At 49.2% G+C, this 22797-nt stretch overlaps 1 protein-coding gene across 4 annotated transcripts in view; it reads left to right on the top strand.

Moving 5' to 3' along the window:
- Positions 1 to 22797, top strand: part of NLGN4X (neuroligin 4 X-linked) — a 221136-nt gene that overhangs the window by 12551 nt on the left and 185788 nt on the right. For all 4 annotated transcript variants that reach the window (XM_037157559.2, XM_037157560.2, XM_037157561.2 and 1 more), the window contains exons 2-3: positions 6937 to 7103; positions 8543 to 8621. The gene's annotated coding sequence lies outside the window, so the exon portion shown is untranslated. The remainder of the gene's footprint in view (positions 1 to 6936; positions 7104 to 8542; positions 8622 to 22797) is intronic.

A 22797-nucleotide genomic window follows, 5' to 3' on the forward strand; every position in this document is an offset into this window, starting at 1 on the left:
CATTGAAGGTCTGTTCTGCTAGCAACTTTCAAGTCTGCCGCACAGAGCTCACTGTTACTGTAATCCCCACAACTTATCCATCTCATAACTTGGCAGTCTGTGCCCTTGAACCAACACCAACTCGCTCCCCTCACCCCCCCAACCCCCAGGTAACACGCACGTATTCTGTGTCTGAGTTTAGTTCTTCCTCCAACAAGAGAGTCAATCATGCATCCTTTGGTTCCTGGCTGCGTCACTGAAAACCTAATATGCGCTCAACATGTCACTCGAAGAGCAAAGTACAAGGATAAATTCACCGCCTCTCGAAAGAATGATCTTGCTAGAAATAGTAAGGTGTGCCCTTTCAGTGTGTGTCTGTGTGTGTATTGACAAATACAACTTTCTGTAGCATAGATTAACGCGATTAAACTGTAATGAGTGGAAGATCGCTGAAATTTCTTACAGAAAGTCACGTTAGCACACCTGGCAAGCCAGGAAGTGCTGGATCCCATTGAAAATACTATTTTGACCTCCTTGGGGGAGTTTGCAGGAACATGTCTTTCTCACCACACAAGGTTTCCTGACCTCGGCTCTGCTGATACGGAGCGGAAGGTTCTTTTCCTCGCCGGTGGCTGCCCTGCACATGGAGGGTGGGTCTGATGCCTCCGGGAGCCAGGAGCCCGTCTGTGCCCAGCGGTGACAGCCAGAAATGTCTTTTGATGTTGCTGGCTGTCCCCAGGGGCACCATCTGCGTCTGTGAACAATCTTTGTATAAGCTGAGGTGTGCTTATGCCTTGACAGAGGCAAGTTCCCCATCTTTGGGGTATTCCGCCTGCAGAGCCCTCGCCAGAAAACCAGGCAGACGGTGCCGGGTGAGATAATAAACCCACCATTTTCCAGGCTCCTCTTTGTCACAGGCATCGACTCGATGAATCCTATCCCTCAGACGGAGGATTCGGTGGCTTTGGGGGAATACTCCACATGATGCGCTTGATCAGAAACAAAGATGAGATTTGTATTAAGGAGAGCTTGGGAGGAGACAGAAAGGAAATTCGAGAAGAAAGGACAGTCCTTGGGATTACACGCAGCTAGGGTGTCTAAAATTGGGGAAAGTTAATGAAAGGTGGGAAGACAGAGGCACTGTGTATGAGCCCTGCAAGTGCCCTGCACAGAAAATTAAACTGGAAGACTTGTTGGAAATGGCCTTGTATTTTCTGAACTGTTGGCCTTGATGGATTCAAATTAGGCTCTTCGACCAAATAAGAAGTTTTAATATTCCGTGAGTGACTGCAAGGTGGACTTCTGTCGTGGGGGAGGGAGTAGGTGTTTTGGAGAGACGCTTTATTAACCTCGGAGAGTGGGAATGAAGACCCCACGCACCAAGGCGTGGGAGGTAACATTGCTCAGAAACAACTTTGTAATAGGTGATTTTGTATTATCATCTTTAATTTCTGGGATAAATAGGCATCTTTGTCATTTTTTTACGGGGAAGGGATGATGCAAAACCAGCTGTTTTTTTAGTCACATGCTAATAAAACAGCAATTGCCCTGGTTCGCATAAGGGTCCCCATGAAACTGTTGTAGATTTCAACACCCTGGATGATACTTAGTAGCGCATTAGGAGGAGTTGGATTCCGTAGGAGCCGGCTGTGGACTTGCGTTCATTTTCCGTCTCTCTTCACACATTCCTTGCGTGTGCCTCTTTGCTAAGCATGCAAACGAACCGCGTGGCCTTCATGCTATAGTCCCTACATATAAACGGTTTCCTCCTGCCTCCGTTTTTGAAAGCTGCGGTTCTGTTTTTGCACTGCTGAATGGCATGGGTACCATACTCCAATAGATATTTAAAAAATCAGTTTTTTCTCTTCCAGGGAGGTGGGTCAAAAAGCCAAACTCCCACAAAATGCAGGAGAAAAGAACAAGCCAGTTGATGACGCCGTCTTTGTAGACAGCGTGGGTGGCCTGTGTGCTGAGGGCGGAGGGAGCTCCCTTGGGGGGGTGGCGGGTGCATTGGTGAATCCGAATTGTCCAGATAGCCAGCCATCCTGGTCTCATCCCTCAGTGTGACGCCCACTTGCAGGGGCGTTGTTAAGGTGGCTTTGGTACGAGAATAAAATACCTGCTTGAAAGTAAACCCTTGCAGGCAAGCCATCCATCTAAATGTTCTGTTTCCGCAATGCCGAATTCCAGCGTTTGTGTCTTGGCACATGCACGGGTGAGAGAGAGAGAGACAGGGGGGCCCACTGCAATTTTCTCATCCTGTTTCCAGCTGTAACCCTGGAGCCTTGAGGCAGAAACACCGTCAGTCCGACCATCTCATGTTACAAATCAACCAAGCTGTGGGCTGAATCATTCCCCCGAAAGATACAATGAAATCCAAACCTGCTACACCACACCGTGCCCTTAATAAGGTCCCTGCACGTGAATGAAGGGGAGTTACTGAAGTGGGCTGTAGTCCAGGGGGACTGGTGCCCCCCGTGTAAGGGGGGGCAATGCCCTGTGAGGACTGAGCTCCTAGGAAGGCAAAGTTGAGACGGAGACACTCAGGCAGCAGGTGGACACAGACCTGGGAGCGTAGGAGCTGCTGGCCCAGCGATGCCAAGGACTACCCCAGCCACCTGAGTCCTGAGGAGGAGTAGGATTCCCTGCTCCCGGGGCCTTCGAAGGGAGCAGGGAGCATGGCTGGCCAGCCCTTTCACAGATGCCTTCTGCTCTCCGGTATCTTAGGAGACTGAATTCCTAGAGTCACAAACCATCAGCTGGCTGACCTTTCTCACCCTGGCCCCAGCAAAGTCCCTGGAGGGAGAGAGAGCCCTCTGAGGGAAGAAGCAGGGGAAGGGCAGCCCAGTGCCTGCACCCCTCTTTGCTGCTTCTCCAAGGCGACTGGGCAGAGTTGGACCATTGTCCTTCCAGAGTCAGGCCCGAGAGAGAACACAGCACCCTCGCGTTCCAGAGCAGGGGTGGGTGCCCCTGCTTAATGACAGCGCTCGGAAGCAGAGTAGCGGGCTCCACCCCCCTCCACCATCAAATGAGTGGGCCGGCCCCGCCTCCCCGCCCTTCCCCACTCCACTCACCCAGCATTCAAGAGCCACCATCCTGGTAATTAACGCTCTTGACTCAATGCCGCTCCTTTGCAGCCATGATTAGCGAGGGCAGGGCCTGTATTTTGTGAATAATCGTCATTGAGGCCTGGGGGAAATGCCGCAGGCAGGCGTGGAGATTCACAGTGCAAAAACCACATCGTTTTCGACAGAATCGAGACTGACCTCCCCTCCCAGCTCCACGCGGGCCAAAGTCTGGGTGCCTGGCGGTACTGACATTCGAAAATCTAGACGGTGCTAAGACTAAGCGTTGGGGCGGGTGCAGTTTTGAGACCGTTCCTGCTTCATCTTCTAAGTTACAGGTTGTAGACGGTGACTCTCCCCACCCAGACCCCGTCAGGAGGCACGCTGGGCCCTTCCGCAGCTCTCATCTCTGGATGCCGCGTGTACCAACCAAGGGGAGCCTTCCTGGACCCACCGCACTTACTCGTCCTCAGGGTCTCCCTCCCTGACTCGTCCGTGGCTCTGGGGTACCCTTGTCTTCCTCGCTCCCGTCTTGCTTGGCAACCTTGCTCATGTGTTTGGCATCAGATGTGTGTGTGTGTGTTCCCCCGCTCCCCCCCATCCCAAACCATTCTCTGATACACCAGTTTGGTGTCCCAGAATTCGGTTCCGTTCTGACAGGCACTGGGGTTCGAATGGACTTCACAGGTTAACGACTCAGCTCCCCAGGGCTCCCCCAGTTCTGTGTCACACAATCCTGGCCAGCTGCAACTCCCCGGGTTACCCAGGAACTTTCTTCAAGGTGGCTACCAGGCTCAGGTTCCCGTGAGAGCCTTCACGGGCTCCAGAATTTGCCAGAACAGCTCACAGAACTGAGGGGAACAGTTACTTACACGTAGCAGTTTATCACCTTACAAAGGGTGTGAGGGCGGGTACAGGTGAGCAGCCAGGTGAAGAGGAACATGAGGCGGGCTCCGGAAGGGACCTGACTCAGGAGCTCTGTCCCCGTGAACTTGGGGTGCATCCCCTCTTGGCACGTGGACGCGCTCAGACACCCAGACGCTTCCTGAGCTCTGTACACGGGGGGGTTTTCGGGAAGCTTGGTCAGGTGGGCATGATGCTGCACTAACCCCACCTCCAGCCCCTCTCACCTGCCCTCCCGCAGGGTGGGTGTGGGCACCAAAGTCCCGAGTTTCTGACCACGGCTTCCTGGAGGCCAGCCCCCCATCCTGAAGCTATCCAGCAGCCCACCAAGAGCCTTCTCCTTAGAACAAAATACACTCCTGGCTCCCAGGAAACGCCAAGGGGCTCTCTGACCAGAACCAGGGTCAAAGCCAAAACACTGATTCCTAGTTCTCACTCATGAAACAGTAAGGGTTGCAGAAGCCCTATACCAGGAACTGGGGCGTAGGAGCCAGATACCAATATGTATATTGTCTTGTTACTTGACCCATGTCCACAGGCTACCGCGGTTCAATCCACTTGCTGCCTCCTCTGCCTTTGACGAGCAACTTATACATTCATCTTCGGTCCTTCTCAGCTTCCGCCTGAGGGTCCAGGTCCCCCCCGCCCCCCATCTCCTAGCAACGTGAATTTGAGTCGCTCATTTCCACAGTCCACTTTTATCATCTGTAAGAGAGTTAGCGCGAGGGGACCTGCCTTGTCACGGTGTTTGCAGAATGGATACGTTCATGAAGCACGTAAGGGGCTTCCAAGTGGAGACTGTTCGTGGGCGTGAAAGGAGGGCTCTTGGTGTTCATCTTTGACTTAATGGTCCTTTTTTCTTAGTCGCAGTGTTTAGGGAAGGATGGCTTCGTATTATGCTTAGGCACCATGAGTCCTGCCTGCTTCTGCATGCTCTCTGGCCAACCGTTGCCTGCTTACAGCATTGCTGGTATACCAGTTGTCTCTGCTTCTGTGGCTCTGAGCACTTAGAGAGAAGGCTATTTCCATGAGCCACCTTGCCCGCCTGGAGCTCGCTTCCCCCTTGCCACATCGAGCTGACCGGACGTTCGATTGTTTTCATAGGAGCCCCCCATTTACTTCCTTCTCAGGGCGCACCCAGACTTGTCTGCTTACGTGTTGCTAGCATTTCCCGGTCCTCCCTTCCGAGGTGAGTGTCATGAGTCTGTCCTGGTTCTCACTGGGTAATGGTCGAAGAAGGGAGTCCTTGGAAGATGCTCTCTCGATAGTCACAGAATGAATGAGAAATTGAATACTGTGTGTCTAGGACAAGGGTTCACAAGGCGCTGACCACGGTGTTTGCGGAGGGCTATGCCACCCGGGGAGACAGGGCAGCACCCCTTTTTGTTCCTTGAACCGGTTGGTCATAGGGGGAACACTCCCTTGTACCCGAGCGAGGGAAGACTTTCCCTGGTTGCTTGCTTTGGTGTTTATCGACGGGCGGGATTTACTGAGAATGTATGGAGCATTCAATATTCTTACGTGATTTAGTATTTAAACATTGCTTAGCTTTCAGAAGCTTCTTCGCTGGTATTGGTACCCCTAAAGTTTTCACAGTTTTGGGGGGAGGCTTTGAAGACAGTGTCATAGAAAGTCTCTGTCAACTTTTCTCCATGCTGGTCCATCCCAGGCAAATGGGACTGATCGATTTGGGGAATGTGGAGGATTTGGGAGCTTAATTGTTTCCAGTCTTATCTGAAAGCTGTACACCTACTGTGTGTGCTGTTATTCCCACTGTTTGGAGGGGGGTGGATGATTCTGTGCATTGAGTTTGCTTCTAAAGATTTGGGTCAAAATTACCCACATGGGCAAGAAACCAATTTCTTTTGAATTACGAGAATTGTGGGGTGATTCCGGAAGAGTGGCGTTGAAAATTCATTATATGTATTTTTACTTTAGTCTTGTTAAATTCCAAATTGAAATTCATCTTTGTGTTATTTTTTTGACCTTCATAATGCTGAAAATGAAACCATGTCAAGACTGCGTTAAGAATTGGAAGCATATCCAACACAGAAACAGATGTTTTATTAAATATGCATCTTTTTGAAAATGGAGAGTCTGGGAGATTGTTCTGTTTGGAAGACGGGGGTGGGTAAAGCGTGGGTTTTATGAATTAGGGTGAAAATTAAGGTCGTTTCTGCTCATTCCCACGTTTACCCACACAATTTGAAATGTCCCGATAACCCCACCACAAGGTAGAGATGAGTTCTTTTCTCCGTTGAGCGTGGCTTGCTTTGAACGTACTCAACAACATCTCCCCAAGTGAAACTTGTTTCTCCTTTTTTCTTTTTCCTTAGAAATTTAGCAGGTCACTGTGACTCAGGAGAAAACTCAATCCATGATGCGTGACCCTAGAGCTGGCTTTCGGATTTAAAAACACCCCTGAAATATCTTCAGGCTTAAAAAACTAGGTTCCCACTGTCCCATAGTTTGTGTGTGTTTGCGCACATCCACCCGTGGGTGTTGGTCACCGCTGATTCCGAGCCGTGGGTCCCCTTCGTCCTGACACCCTGGGGCGTTCGTTCCTGTTCCCTTGGCATGTTTTCATCGCCTGCCTTCTGAACACCGTGACCCTTCTCTCCTCCTTCGAGATTCTCCTCCAGGCTGTCTCCTGAGACAGGCTGAGAGCTGTCACTTTTCTGAGCTTGACGCTGATACTGCTTTATCAGCGAAGACCTAAGTGACACCCTTCTACCTCAAGCCCCCAAGCCTTTGAGGGAGGGGTTGGGCCACCATGTATCTGGAGATCCTTCTCTCTCCTGTCCCATTCGGGGTCTGTGCTGTGTGAACCCTCCTTAAAGGAAATCTTACAGGGTTTCCAGGCAGCATTTGTTGGGGACGATGTCGGTATGAAGAAGAACAGGTTACGGTGGTACCATGTTGAAAAGTCAAGAGCTCATCGACGCTGTGTTTTACAAAAACATTTATACCCTGACCTCTTGTGTTCCAGGTGCCTTTTGGACTTCCTCCCCAGGACAAGTTGGAATGGCTGTGAAGGTCCCCATGCACCCCCAAATCTCCCGGGGTGGGGATGAAATTATATGGCGAGGCTGGCTTGAGACATTATCATAGTGTGGAATACAGTGCCCTTAGGTGCCACATCTGATTCCTTCAAAGGTTCGTTCACTTTGACTGATCTATTGTCTGTGTGCCAAGAGGCCATTGAATAATATGAGGTTCTTCTTGTAACATTTGTTAACAGGTTAGTAGTCAGCAACATAGGTTTGCCTTGACTATCTAACACCAAACCATCATAGATGATAAATAACTATATATTACATCAGGTGTGTTGTAGCTTTATCAAGGAATCACTTCCTGGGGTGTAGAAATGTCTAACCGCTATACTCTACACTTGGAACTGATAGAATAGTACATGTTACTGTAAAGGAAAATTTAAAAAAAAAGGAGCTTTTATGGATGAATCAATAAGAGTAGTGCAAGTCTTCACGAACGATATGTGCATTGTATAGTTATGTGGGGAAACAGATTGTAAAATAGAATTCTGCATTCATTTCAGCCTAATCAGTTCTTTGTAGTCGTAGTTACCTGTGTTGGCGTAAGACGCCACGCGGTCTGAATGAAATGGTAAAAGTAAGAAGTGTTGTTAACCCAGAGAACATGTTGTTCACCCTTGGTAACATCTCGTTCACCCCATGACAGTAGGTTGTCACTTCACTTTCAATGCATGAACCGGCGCTTCCCAGCTCACGGCCCACAGTGCGTCATGTTGCAGACAACACGTCCCAAAGGCGGTTTTGGTCTGAGTGCAGGCGTGTTGTTCTGCACCTCCCACATGTACAGGGTTAGCACCGACACACAGGTGTCACGAGAGGCATCTGCCTGATTCCAGCTCTCCCAGGTCTGGGGGCTTCAGGTACAAAGAACTGCCTGGAAACATGTTACTTTGCCAGTGACATGTCACTTGTACGTAGAAAGAGCCGTGTTGCCCACGGGTCATCCTGTAAAGAGAGGAATTAAAGTTGACAAGAAGACTGTGACTCGTCCTACAATAATGACTGACCAAACAGAGACACAAGTTGACAGCGTAGCCCTGAGGATGGGGCAGTGTTACCTTTCATTTATTCTGACACAGGGCCGCAGGAGGGAAAAAAAATTCTTCAGGCTCAGGATTAGCTCTTGCAAATTACTCTGTAAAACGTGGGCTGGTTCTTTGTCCAGAGTAACTTTCCAAAGACCTTCAATGCGTAACGTACAGCAGCTAGATGTAACCTAGACATGTGTCATCTTCAACCACAGTTAACAGTGCCCAGGAGACATGCCTTGGTGTGTGCAGGCTCTCGCTGTTGCCCTTCTCAAGTGGCTTGTGGGCCGAACCCTTTGGTTATAGAATCCACATTTCCCGTGTGTCTTCTCCCAAGCCGTTGCTCGTATGATTAAGGGACTGGCTAAGAATTGCATGACGCCGTCACCACCCGCTACTGCCTGTAGCTCCCCAGCAGAAAGCTTGTGAGGAACGTCACCTTGGTTGGGAAGCTGTCCCACTGTTTCTCCGACTGAGCAGAGCCCTGACGTCTCGCTGTCTTTCATTTCCGTAGGGGAAGATGTTCTGAGATGGGGAAGAAACCCAGCGGGCTCCCGTGGAGACACTCTTGAAGACATCTTCTTAGGAGGATGGTAAGTGCCAAGAGTGCTTCTTGACCTCTGCAGACTTGTTTGATGGTTGAACGTACGTCAGCGAAACCTAGCAGTGTGTTCGCATGACTCTGGCGGTGCAAATGGTTTTCTTTAAAAAAATCTATTTGGAATGAACAAAAGGACCAAGCCGTGTTTTCCAGTGTAGCTGGAATGTGTGTGATGGCATGCGTTGGAAATTCAGGGTTCTCTGAGAATTGTTGGTTCTTCCAGGTACCCGCAAGGCAGGGTAAATCTCCTAATGAGGGTCAGCTGTCTGTAACACCCTCTGCAATTCACCCTTGTCCCTGTAGGTCCCTGGAAGCCCCCTCTATTGCATAGTAACGGTCTCAAGCCATCTGGGCGTATTCAGCAGCCTCTCCTTGGACCCTTTTGGTTCCTGCAGCACTGGTACCACCAGGGTGGACACATGCTTCTAGTCCAGGCTGGGGGACCACTGAGGACACAAGGCCCTACCAGAAGCCGGGCGTAGCCTAGGGGAGGAGAAATGGGCAGTAAGAATACTTTTACCACCTGCGTTTGCGACCACACGAGAACAAAGACACGTTGCAATTCCAAACCTGGACCTGTTCCTCCTTGGCTTAAATGTCTTAAAGGGGGTGTTTTGGGATATTTCCAGCTAACGGTTGTGTCTCCTCATGGTTCAGCAGTCCGTGTAAGCCCTGCTGAGGCGGTCTTTATAGTCACATATTGGTTAAATGCTGGTTATTGAGTGGTTTTCTTACCAATGTCAGAGGCAGGGCTTCCAGGCATTTGCCGAAACTGGTAGCACAGGTGGCTTTGGGCATTTCGTTCCGGTGGAAAGAAATCACACCCGTGTATATTCCTTTCCTTGATAACAAGCTTCCGTGGCTTTCCTGCACTCCAGAACATTATCAAGGTCACGCCCTGGATGGAAGTCCTTTTCAACGAACTTGATTTCCAAATTCCTCTCTCTGGTTCCCTCTGTGAAGAAAATACGATTTCTTTTCCAGAGATCATTGGCGATTCATAAAGTCCAACGCTGTCCCCTTTTTTGTCACGAACATGCAAAAATCGAAAGATGGTGGTTGAGAAAAATGATCTGTTTGCTCTTTTGATTGCCTAGCGATGTATGGGTTTTTATCAAAGGCAGTTAGTGGACACGCCTGTTACCCGCCCCTCCTGTTAAACAGTTGTGTTCTGCAAGGCGTGTCTTCTGCTTTGTGAGACGTTTTCCCAGTGGATACACTGTATTCCTTCTTCTTTCAGTTTTATTTTGCAGTAGTTTCAGGTACACAGCCTAGTGGTTAGACAGTTACATCCTCTCCATGGTGTTCCTCTCAGTATTTCCAGTACTGCCCTGGACCCATACATAGTTACCACAATATTATTGACTGTAGGTGACCTGTGAAGTTTTTAATTTTTCTCTGTCCAGAGGAACATGTGTATATAGCTGGGTGGCATGATGTCTCAGAGGCTCCTATCTTCCCTCTGGCCCACTGGCCTTTGGCACAGCCACCCCATGCAGCTTGGCGGGTGGTGGCGATTTCGGTCACTGCAGGGCGAGGACGTGACCTTCCTCGGGCTGGCGTGGCACTGTGTGTGGTGGAGAGCCCCCGTGACGAGACTCCACAGGGAACGTGGTACAAAGTGACTAATTGGGGAAGGGACGTGAGACCCTCCGACTTTTGAAAGGAGCTGTGTTATCTTTGGCCTCTGCACCTTAGGGGCCCTCTGCGTTTGAGACCACGGTGGGTTGGCCTCAGCATGTTCATGCAAGGGTCTGTCTCCCTGCCTCTCACGGGGGGGCAGGCTTTGGGGTGACATTGGGGTGGCCCTCAAGGGATGGCCCTGCCATGCAATGTCCCTTGTCATCTCCCCAGGATGGCTTGTCTAGATGAAAAGCTCATAACCCAAGTGTCTTCCCCTGTGGCCTCAAGACTTTAAGAACTAAAAGAACTTGGACTCGTTAATTGGCACCATTGTCATTTCCCTTAAATTTTTTTTCTGTATTGATCTGAGACAGAGGGAGACAGACAGACAGACATCACTGTGTTGTTCTCCTTCTTGACACAATCACTGGCTGCTGCTTGTCTGTGTTCTGACCGGGCATCGCACCTGTGACCTTGGTGCCTGGTGATGACGCTGTTACCTCCTGAGCCTCCCCGGCAGGGACAGCTGTTGCTGTTATTGAGAGGTGCAGGGTATACGGGGAAAACACATGGATCTGTGAATGGGGGCACATTTGTTTTCATCTACATCTGCTGCGAGGTAGCTGGTTTCTTTGCTTAAGAAATGTTGGGGTGGGGAGAAAGTGCAGACAACTGTCCTTGAACGTCATAAGGAATATTTTATTGTTATTCTGTTACGGTTGTCCCAATTTTCCCTGCGTGCCCTCCTCCCCCCAGCCCACCTCCCTCCTCTCCCCCCTGCCCATGGTAACTGCTTTTGAATGCCCAGGCTTCTGGTGTGTTCGGAAAATAGAGGCATCCAACTCTTTTCTGAGGGGCGAGTCTGATGATAAATGAAGAAAAGCAGGGGCCGAGGAAATACCAATAATTCATTACGTGTGGTTACTCTCAAATGCCCGTTTAGTCGGATTTTCCGTCCAAGGTGGACTGAACCCCACCTGGCTTTGTTGCTCTTGTTGAGACAAGCTGTTCCCCGTTCAGTGCCCTAGTTGTCTGGGTTGGTCTTGGTGCACTGACATTGGAAATGAATTCGGTGCATTCCAGGGACGACTCAGTTCCCTTCAAAGCTGATGACCAACCAGTGTGGTGATGACCAGAGAGGAGGGGGTCGGAGAGGCAGGAGAGGGTAAAGGGGGGGGCCCATGGTGGTGGAAGGAGACCCGGTGAACACAGTACCACATACAGACGATGGCTTCCATTTATGTATGTCTTGACGCCTACATAAATTTTTTCAACAGTGCCACCCACAGAAACTCCATTAAAAAAGAAAACACCCTATACCACCTATTTTTTTCCCTCATATAATGCTTCTTTTCTGCCAAAAGGATATATTTCAGAGTAGAACAAGGGGTTCGTGTAGGTAGATAAATCACCTTACACTATTTATAAGTTGCGTGCGTCAGCTAATTTTGTTGGCTGTTTGGATGGTGTAAAAACTCACTTGTGGGTAAGTCACACGATACGGGTTCAGGTGAGCCAGCTATGGCTTGCCGGTGAGTCCCTTGCTCTCATAAATAAAGTTTGATTGAAACAGCCCGAGGCTCGCATTTTTCCGTACGTGGTTTGTTCACACTTCACGGACAGACCTAAATGTTGGTACCAGACACCGTGTGGCTGGTACGGCCTAAAATACAGGTTGTTTGACCCTTTGCGATGAGTTTCTCGATCCCTGCGTCAGAGCGCGACTCCGTTCTTTGAGAGCCGGGGAGGCAGTTCATAGTAAACAGCTCGGATCTGGAAATTCGCAATGCATATTAATACATAGCAAATGATTATTCATAACGGAGAGGCATGCTTTCCCACCAGGAATTCTATTAATGTGTTCGGTACAATCTGTGAACCACAGAGCAGGTGTCTCTGAGCTGAAATCTTGCATGCACGCAGGAATGGGGCCCGGGAGAACCCCCGAATTTCACACGTGGAATGTGTGTGCACCAGGGAGACACTGGGGACCACCCCCGTACAACAAAGGAGGGGTGGCTGACACGGATGCCTGTGGGTTGTCACCAGCTGTCCCGGTGACAGATCATAATTGCTCCCTGATTGTTGGGGACGAGCTTCGTCATTAACCAGACTGACCCACAGTGACCAAGGGGCACCCTCTTGACAGGCTCTCTCACACCCAGTGATGTGTTTCATGGCCCAGAAGACAAGAACGCTTAATTTGGCACAAGTAATCGTTGCCACTTTTAGCCTGCTCACCGAATCTTTAAAATTTTTTCTCTTTTTTTTTGCATTTTTAAAATTGTTGTTCCAGTACAGTCATCTGCATTTTCTTGCCGCCCCTCCCACCCTCCATCCTTCCCCCTTCAGTGAAGTTTTTTGTTTTTTTTGCATTGAAGACCCAAGAGCTTGAGCATTGCGTGTGTGCGCGTGTGAGAATTTCAGAGCCAGGTGATTGTGATCACGCTCTCCGAAAGTGGGTAACTAATTCCCGTAGGGGATGGAATTGTTCCGTCATTCTCTGCCGATCATTGGATGTCAGTTCCCTGTGCTGTGGACCTGCAGTAAATATTAGCAAACTGTATTTCGGTTTCGGCTGAGGACGTCCTGTCTAAAAAGGTTCCTTAGATATGCTCTACTTCCTTCCCTTTGCACAGGGACTTTGCACACATTTCGCATTGTGTTCCTAAGCGTTAATTTACTGAAGCATCACATGAAATGCGGGGGTTGTCACAGAGCTTCACTGGGGCAGGCTGTACCCTAAGCCACATGCAAACTGTACCCAGACTCGTACCAGGCTCATCAGAACTTTCACAACAACCTTCGTAGGCAGTTGGTGACTTCCACGGAAAGAGTGTCACTGTCCCCAGGACCTGTCACTGTGCAGGGCAGGTGGGAGAGACGGAGGCAGCGGTGGCCAGAGGCAGGTTCATGTGAGCAGCTCCCTTGTTTGACAAGAGATGGAACAGGTATTTGTGGAAAACTGGTAGCCAGAAGGACTAGTCGTGGCTGAACTGCCCAAGTGGCCAAGTGACATTAGATGAGTCCACTTAACCTCCTGCAATCCCTTCAGTTGAGAAGTGAAGGCAACAACGAGCCTTGAATCTTACCAACGTGAGTGAAGACAATAAATGTTGTTCCTTATGACATTTTTCTATGGATAATAGCAACTTAGAAGCAATGGAATGTCAGTTCTGGAGATGTGTTTTCCCAGTATTTGTTCTGGTCTCCTGTGAATGCACAGAAGAATGTGAACTATTCAACGTGGACTTAACCTGTAATGAAGTCTTCTAGATGGACCGCCATGGTACCTGCTGCATTTTCTTCTTCCATTACCTAGAAAATTTAAACCTTCCTGGGGAAATGCCTCGTCTTTCCCTTTTCCTTTCAGTGGTAAATGGATTGGTTTGTTCAAATTCTGCTCTTCTGGGAAGAAAGTTGACACGCAGAATGTGGCCGGGTCATAAGTAAATGGCATTTGGTGAAGGAAGAACATTCTACGTCCAGGGTGGGCGTCTGCATTAATTTCTTACCGTTCCAAAGTTGCAGATTTGGGATGAAGGTGAACTTGAAAGTATGGGACATTTCTCAGCTATACATTTAAGCTTTCGTAACAGGTGTTTCTTTTGGTCACTTTTTATTATTAGTCTTTTATAATTCAGGGTCTGGCAGAAGTAAGGCCTGCTTGAGTGTGGTTGGTTGGGTAATAGCATGGGTGTAACACCCCGGCTGGTGTGGCTCAGTGCATTGAGTGCTTGCCTGCGAACCAAAGGGTCGCTGGTTTGAGTGCCAGTCAGGGCACATGCCTGGGTTGTGGCCCACATCCTCAGTAGGGGGTGCACAAGAGGCAACCACACATTGATGTTTCTCTCCATCTCTCTCTCTCTCTCCCTACCCCTCTCACTAAAAACAAGTAAATTAAATCTTTAAAAAATAATAGTATGGGTGTAACAATTTGTAGTTTTTATTTGGACATTTCACCTAAAATGTCCTAGGGTGTGCTTGAGTGTGATACTGTTCTGCTGCAGAACGACATGCTGATGATTTTGTAATGAAAGATTTTGTAATAAAAAGGGGGCGTTCTGTATCTCTTCCCCCGTGTAATCATTCGTGAATGAAACAGAGGAACTAACCCAATTCTTTTCATGAGGTATTATAAGTTGCCTTTAAAAAATATCTAAACCAAATTCATGATCAACATTCAATCAGTGGGGGAACTAGATGTGAAAGGGAATAATTGCCATCTTCTACTTTCTGCTGGGAAATACCAGATTATTGTTTAAACACTTTAATGAGGACACAGGAGGGATCGAATTTCACAGGTATGTTAAATGATTACCATTCTTCTGATATAATGGGTCTCTGAAATACTATGGCTTCAACCTTTTAAGGAAGTAGCATGGCAGCCAGTGAGTTGGAGTTCCAGAATAATGCGAGCTGGACCGGACGGATTCCAGGCTAAAGCCACTATGTTCTCATTGCCCCTGAAAGGACGCACACAACACTTGGACCCCTTTCCCCGGCACCAGCCATGTTTGTGCGTCGTTGAAAATCCATTCGTTCATCCTCCATCTTGAAGAGAAGGCGAGTCCCTCTGTTTTCATTCGAAAAGACCCAACTGCTTTGGAAGGAAATTTCACGACGACTGGACCCTTCTGGGCTGAGAAAGCAAACTGTGGCTGGATCAGAACCCTATTTCCCACCTTGGGTTTCCATGCGCTCCTTGTTGGGGGTCTTGTACGTCTGTCTTAGGGCCCCTGTGTTTGCAGGGTTTGAAATATCAGTCTTTGCCAATCGCAAGGCACCCTCCTATAGCTCTGTGCTTAGCTTTGCTTGCTTCCTCATTCTTAACTCAGCCTTTGAAACATTTAAAAAGTGTCAAAAATCTCCATTGACATGCAGTCTTACGTTACTTTGGGTTTACAGCGTCATGATCGGACATTTGCGTGACTTACCAAGTGCTTCCCCCATGAGTCTGGTACCCGCCGTGCTTCATACACACTAATTACTGTGAGTTAATGAGTTGAGTGCCTGTGCAGAGTTCTGCATGAATCATTCACAGTTCCTTTTCCTCACTTTCCACGTTTTTTTTTTGGAATGTATCGATTTCCTACTGCTGCTGTGGCAATGGTGACAACTGTCAGCATGCGTGAATAAACACCGTTTTGGAGGGCACACGTCTGGGGCAGAAACCCAAGTGCACCCAGAGCCCTTCCTCCTGGTGGCCCGGGGGAGGGGACCCAGTTCCCTGGCCCTTTCCAGCGTCTACAGGTGCCCTCACTCCATGGCTCCCAGTCCCCTCTCCTGTCCTCTTCTCTGTTTCCATAGTCCCATCCCTTTCTCTGCCTTTTACCTTGTTCTCTGAGGACCTCCCACAATGCCTTTCCTCTCTAGACTCTTTCATCGTCTGCATCCTTGGCCATGGAAGGTCGTATAGTTCCCGGAGATCTAGGGGGTTCAGAACTGCATAGGGGGCTGACGTGACTCCACCCACGACGCTTACGACGCTGTGATTTTATGGTGGTGACAGCCAGCAGCTGCCAGTTGTCATTTGTCATGTTCGGTGACGCCTACTACATCCGCTTTCTTCCTGCAGTGCTGCCTTCCATATTGTTCGATGGCACTCTTGTTTCTCCTTTTTCTGCCCCAGGTCTGCTTCTCCATCTCCTCCCCAGGGTCCTCCTGGCTGCCTCTGTCCCCTGCACCCTGGGCTCCATCTTTACTCCCCCTCTTGGGAGTCTCACTGTCTCTGATGGCCAGTGAGTTTGCAAGACCCTCCCCCATAGGTGACCACAGACTGGGGCCACTGTGATGCTCTTGGGTCACTTGGCCCCCGATTCTATGCCACTTGGGACACCCCTTCTCAGACACTGTCCCAGCCCGTGGGACCGCTCAGAACCTTCCAGAACTAGGAGAGTCCAGTTCTCGCTCAATGCCGCCCCTCTCTCCTTTTACTGTGGAACTTCCTTCCTGGGGCCGAGTTCCTGAAAAACCCTGTTTCAGTCTTAGGGTGCTCACTCACCCCCATGTCTCTTCTCACCAAAGCATCCTCCTGCTTTCTTACGATTTAATGAAGACGGCGCCTCCATCGTAATATTCTGCTGCCTGTTTACTGACACATTGGACTTGCCCCCTCGGTTAAAAAAGCCCTCGAGTGTGGGAGATACTCAGGGTTTCTGTAAACCCCACCTCATCGGACAGTGCACCCTGGCACCGTCAGACATCACTGATGGAATTCGAATTACTCTTACGATAACGGAGTTGTGACGAAGGCTGAATGTGGACATAACTTCACCTCTCTGCCCTCCATTTCATTCACGTAATTATTTGTGTGCATTTCCTAGAATGTGCACCTGTGTGTTTAGGCACATTTTTAAAAATTGATTGATTTTAGAGAAACAGAGAAAAACATAGAGTTAATGTTCCACTTATGGATGCATTCGTTGGTGGATTCTTTTTCTTTTTTAATTCCTACTGGTGGATTCTCGTGTGAGCCCTGACGAGATCAAACCCACGACCTTCGCGTGTGGAGGTGACGTCCTAACTAACTGAGCTCCCTGGCCAGGCATGTGTTAGATTATTAAAGAAGTCACCTGACACCCTTGAGGATTTTTGGTAACATCTGCTGGAATTCATGAACATCTGTATAGAGTTATCAGAAACAGGATGTGTTCTAAGTGACCCAGACTGTTGTCATGGTACGTAGGTCCGTCCTAATGTTCCCAAGGGCCACTGACTGTACCCAGGACGACGGGAATTGAATTCCACCCCAAACGTCTTCGCCGTCACTCGGAGGGGCAGAAGCTCCATACAGGTGCCTCCTACTACACTACTTTTTCCCTCCCAAGAAAACTTTGCTCTCACTGGGTTTCAATAAAAATCTAGGCGAGAATGGAAGGAACGAGCTGGTGACTGCCCGCTGACGGGCAGGACTGCACTCCAGGGAAGACACAAAAACATAATGCATTTAGAATGGAAGGACAGATAAAGTGCTTCTCGGACAAGATCAAATTCAAGGAGTTCACCATCACCAGGCCCTTATTATATGAAATGTTAAAGGGACTTATCTAAGAAAAAGAAGATAAAAAAGATGAGCAGGGAAAGGACAGCAAACTCACAGTTATTAAGAACCACACCTAAAACAAAAGCAAACTAAGAGGACAGCTAGATCAGGAGCAGAACCACAGAAGTGAAGATCACATGGAGGGTTAGCAATAGGGGAGTGGGAGGAGGAGAAGGGGGGAGAAGGTACAGAGAATAAGTAGCATAGACGGTAGGTAGAAAATAGATAGGGGAAGGGCAAGAGTAGTAGGGGAAATATAGAATCTAAAGAACTTGAGACACGTGGTCATAAACTAAAGGGGGGAATGGTGGGGGAGGGGGTGTGCAGGGTGGAGGGGAATGAAGGGGGGAAATAGAACAACCGTAATGGCATAATCAATAAAATATATTTAAAAAACATAACACTTTCAAAATAACACCAAGCAAAGAAAGCATTAAAAAAGATGCTGTTCACTGTGTGTCTTCTGAAGGCCATGTGGATAGTCAGAATTCACGGCAACTCTGATTATTTTTCTCTCTGTGGGAGGAATGGAATGGCCAGAGATATTTCTTTTTCTAACCGAGTTCTGCGGTTACCTTCTGTGTTTTCAAACAATAAACAAGTATGTTCCGTGTTACCTGCCGTGAAGGGACCCATCCAGCATTACTCGGAACGCTTTCATCCTACCGTGTGTTTGGGTGTCTCTTCACACCGAATGATTTAGCTCAGGGCTCCCTCAGAAGTGCTGTTTGTATTCCTGTTCTCCCGCAGGATTCTCACTTGAAAGCCTTTGCAACTGGAACGGATTTCCTGAAGCAACACATTCACTTCCTTGAGACAACATGAGCTACACTGATGAAGTTTGACAAGTCAGACATGAACTTCTCAGGCATTTGTTGCGCGTGCTTGGAAGACATGATTCCACGTGTCCTCAGTGTTGTCACTGTTAGACATTGAGACATCTGGGGATGATACGGGCAACGTCCCTAAAAGGGGAGAAAGAAGTAAGAGCCCCACATCATAGACCTGTTGGCGAGGAATGGCCCGCCTCCGGCTCCATTTTCTTTCTGCCTCTGTCTTGAACCTGGACTTGGGTGGTGTGCCTGGGCTTTGACATTGGACAGAAGCAGTTGCTCCCTCATCCACCTGATGAAGTTGAGAGCTCGGGCTGTGGGGGGAGTGAGTGGTCACTCACTCCTGAGAAAACTGAAAAAGGGACAGTCCTAGGATGTTGTACAAATCAAACACAGATCAGATTGGGACAAAACCACATCAGCCCAGGCTCACCCACAAATCGGACCAGGGCGCCCCACAGGCAAGCTCTAACATTCCCAAAATGTAGGTGTCCCTCCTCTTAGGGATGCCACAAACTCACACACGGGGCAGTCTTCTGAATTTTGGTCTACTGTGACTCCTTGGTGTTCTCGTTAAAGAAAATGATGTACCCACAGCCTTTGGGGTCATGGCAGGTGGTTGACATTTAGGAAACATCAGCCTATGAGTCTGCAGTCATCATTTGGCTTATTGATATTGCAGAGAGGAAGGGGGGGCAGAGAAAGAGAGAAAAACATCAATCTGTTGTTCTCTTTAGTGATGCATCATCGGTTGATCCTTGTGTGTGCCCTGACTGGGGATTGAACTCACAACCTTGTGTGATTGGGACAACTCTTTCACCAATGAAGATACCCAGTCAGGGCTAAGTGTTAAAGATACTACTTATTTATTTTTAGAGAGAGGGAGGGAAACATCAGTGTGAGAGAAAGATTGGTCAGTCGGCTGTCACACGCCACAGAGGACGTGGCCGGCAACCCAGGTGCCTCCTCCGACTGGGAATTGAACTGATGATCTTTGCCTTTGTGGGGGACACCCAGCCCACTGAGCCACACTGCTCAGAGCACTGTTGTTTTCTCTTCATGAAGACCTTTCAAGACCAGTTTAGGTTTACAGTACAATGGAGAGGAAGGTACAGAGATTTCCCACATTCCCTCTGCATTCCCCCAAATAAAGCCTCTCCCCCATCAGCACCCCACTGGACGCTACCTTTGTTACCGTGGACAGACTTATATTGACATGTAATCACCCAAAGTTCGGAGTCCACATTAGGGCTCATTCCTGCTGTTGTAGACTCTGCGTCTGGACAAATGACATGTTACCCAACATGCGGGGGTTCCGTAGGATCATTTCACTGACCTGCATTTCCCCCTGTTCCCTTCCCATTGATCCCTGTTCCCTCCCAACCCCGAGCAAACACCGATCTTTTCACACTGTCTCCCTAGTGTGGTCTTTTCCGGAACGTCTTTGCGTTGGGACCAGACCACATGTAGCCTCTTCAGACCAGCTTCCCTCACTTGGTCCTCCACATTCCCTCCTTAAGTTCTCACCGCTCGGCAGCTCATTTGCTTTTCGTGCTGAACAATATTCTGTTATCCAGCTATAAGGTGGTTTCTTTCTCCGTCACACGCCGAAAGACGTCTTGGTGGCTTCCAGGTTTGGCAGGGACACACAGCTGCTGTAAATGTGCACGTGCAGTTTTTTGTGTGCATCCGAGTTTTCACCTGTGAACACCGAGGTGGTCAGTGGCTGGGGCAGACTCTGTGGCGTTCTAGAAAAGGAAGCAACTGCGTCATTTCCTGAAGTCTTCAAACAGTTGTGTGCATTGGGAATGAGAATGCACTTTGTAGAAGGACCCAGCAGAGGCCAACGGGGTGCATGAGACCTATTTTTAGGGGAGCGTGTCTAGCGTGAAAACAAGCCCATGGGAAGGAGGTTTAAGGAGATGCCCACCTCCTTGCAGACCAGCCCCCCAACATCCTCTCCTTCCATAATGGGGGTGTTAGAGGTCTTCATACCTGCCTTCACACCACACACATGCATAGGTAGCTAATTTCTACCTCTGAGAGCTTCCAACACCAGACAAACGTGATAAACCATTGACGTTACAGAAAATTACATCTGCTCCCCTATCATCTCCCTTCTCTCTAAATGTAAATGTTCTCCACATATTTGCAGTCTGTCCTGCCTAAGCTTCCCATGTGGGAAAAACGCATGGGATTTCCTTTTCGGTGTGTCTAATCCTGTCATTCGAATGTTAATCCCACCGTGCCGTGTAGACAAGCTGCTGCATTCCCGTTTGCACACACGGAGGGTACAGAAATGATCCTGTGCTCTGGATACGTTTTATACAGAAGACTGAAGGGTGGGAAAATGCCTGTAATGCTCAGTAAATACAGGGGCTGGCGTTGTGACGAAACAGCTGGCGTGCACTCGTGCGCTTTGATGGGCAATGATGTTCAATCATTTCCCTCCGACGGTTCTCAAAGTCACCTTCGTACCGTTGACCTGCTGCAGGTGAAAGACAAGTGGGGCATGGTGCTTGATGGACGTGTCACCCTGAATTGCACAATTCCAATCATGGGAGCACTTGAGAGGGATACAGCCACCACAGAGCAGCCGTGACACGGAGAATTTAGGAAGGAGGGAGCCAGCAGCGTGGTGGCTGCCTACCCGTCATTTTTAGCTGACATCTAGACATACTATGTCAAGGGAAAGGGAGAAAGAAACCTTGTTTGGGATTGCGCTGATGCCTGTTTGGAGAGGAAAGTCTACCTGACCTCCCAGTGTCTGCCTGTGGAAGGGACCCGGGGGTGTTACTTTGAGTGGGGTTGCTGTTTTTTGTTGCTGTTTCAGTTAATATGTGTGGGCTGGCTTTCAAGCCTGCATGCGCTAGTGTTTTCTGCCAAAACACCATTTTTCTCAAAGGCAAAGAAATACAGAAAACGCCGCCCAAATGATGCCTGGTGTGGATGTGAGCACGTGTGTGGAAAGCGCATGTACGCGTGTGCCCGTTCGGCTGCCCTTTGAGGGGAGAGTGTCATAAGTGCCAGTGCTCCGCACCTCGTTTCCCCAGAGAGCTTGATGGTCAAGTGCAGGGTGCGGCCAGGCTGTGAGAGTGTTGCATCTCCCCCCAGGGTTCCAGTGCACAGCAGCCTCTGGGAGTGAGGGACCCAGGACTGCCTGGGTTATTGCTTGAACTTAAAATCCCATCTAGAGTTCTGTGCACTGGGATACAGCGCTTTCCGTTAAAAAAAATAAGGATGCAGATTGTGCAAACGTCCACGCTGGGCTGTTTTTCCCTTTGTGATCCGAAGTGCTCTTTATACAAAGCCAGTAATTGCTCACAGATGACCTAATGCGCCTCTCACAAAGCTGCCCATTTTCTCGTCCCACTTCAGTTCGAACGGAAGTCACGGAATGTTCTCCCTTCTGAGTGCTGTGTGGTTCCGGAAGCCCCTTGTACAAGGTCAAAGGTGCCATTCCGATGCCATTGTTCCACGCTCTCTTGTTTCCGTGACGGCCCCCCGAGGCTGGCTTCAAGGCCGTTCTCTCAGTTGGCATTTCGGGGGCAGTCACAGCAAAGTGGCTCCTGGGAGGGGCCCCCTGTGTGCTGCTGCTGGAATTCCCCGTGGTCTGTGCACTCAAGGGCCAGAGCCGTCATGACCTGCTCTGAGATTTGCTCCGTGGCCCAGGACGGTTGGACAGGAGCCAAACCTCCTCTCACTATAATCGGTCCTTTCCCACGCTGCCCCAGCGAAGAGGACTAACCCCACCACTAAACACGTGGGTATTAATAGGCCGCTCTCGTTTTTGCAGGGAGCGTACCTTTTCTGCCCCGTACCTTTCACTGGCCTCACGTCAGAGCCAGCTGAAGTCTCTGTCACTGCGTGAGAAGCTGGTGGCCTCCACACACGTTCGTTTGTTGTCTGTGAGAAGCTGACCAGGGAACTCTATGCAGGGATGTGTTTGAGACCTGCCTGGATGGCGTGACCGTATCCTGGTGTCTGTCTCTTGGAGTGTAGATGGTGGTAGCACTTCCTCGTCCACCCACGCTTTGCTTGACATGCTTGTGTTCTGTTCCGCCTGAGGCTCCTTCCGAGGACCTGAAAACCCATTTTTATAAGGGCTCATCTGGTAAAAAGCAAAGTGTCCACTTGAAAGAAGCTTCTTCTGAGATTTCTGGCTTCCTCCTTTTCTCTCGCAGAACATCCTTCGAGCTGATGAGTTGTCGATGTTCCCAGGGCATTTCTACAAGCTTTGCATGTGTGACGTGAAATCCAACGTCAAAATGGCCTCAGTGGGAGGAGGCTGGTCATTGTAATGTCATCTGTAAAAATGTTGGCTGGGCACCTACAGAGAGAGACAGGGGGAGTCAGGGATGGAGGGACAGTGTGAGAGAGATGGGGGAAGAGAGAACCTAAGTTCATCACTAACAGTACACATTGCAGCCATCTATCTAGGCTGCCATGACTCACTATGGCTTCCTGATGACCTAACTGATTCACGGGACATACTTCCGGGGGCAGATCATTTTATATCTGTTGTTTATAAAACTTCTTTGAGGCAAGTGGCCACGGGGCCCCGACGTGTGACAATGCACGAGGAACTTCATCTAACACTGACACCTTCCTCCTGCGGGTAGATTTTCATGGTGCACAGTTTCCTAGATGATGCTTCAAAGTCAAGA

Source organism: Artibeus jamaicensis, unplaced genomic scaffold (genome assembly GCF_021234435.1).
Source record: "Artibeus jamaicensis isolate MK-2021 breed Jamaican fruit bat unplaced genomic scaffold, CSHL_Jam_final contig_859, whole genome shotgun sequence".
NCBI lineage: Eukaryota > Metazoa > Chordata > Mammalia > Chiroptera > Phyllostomidae > Artibeus > Artibeus jamaicensis.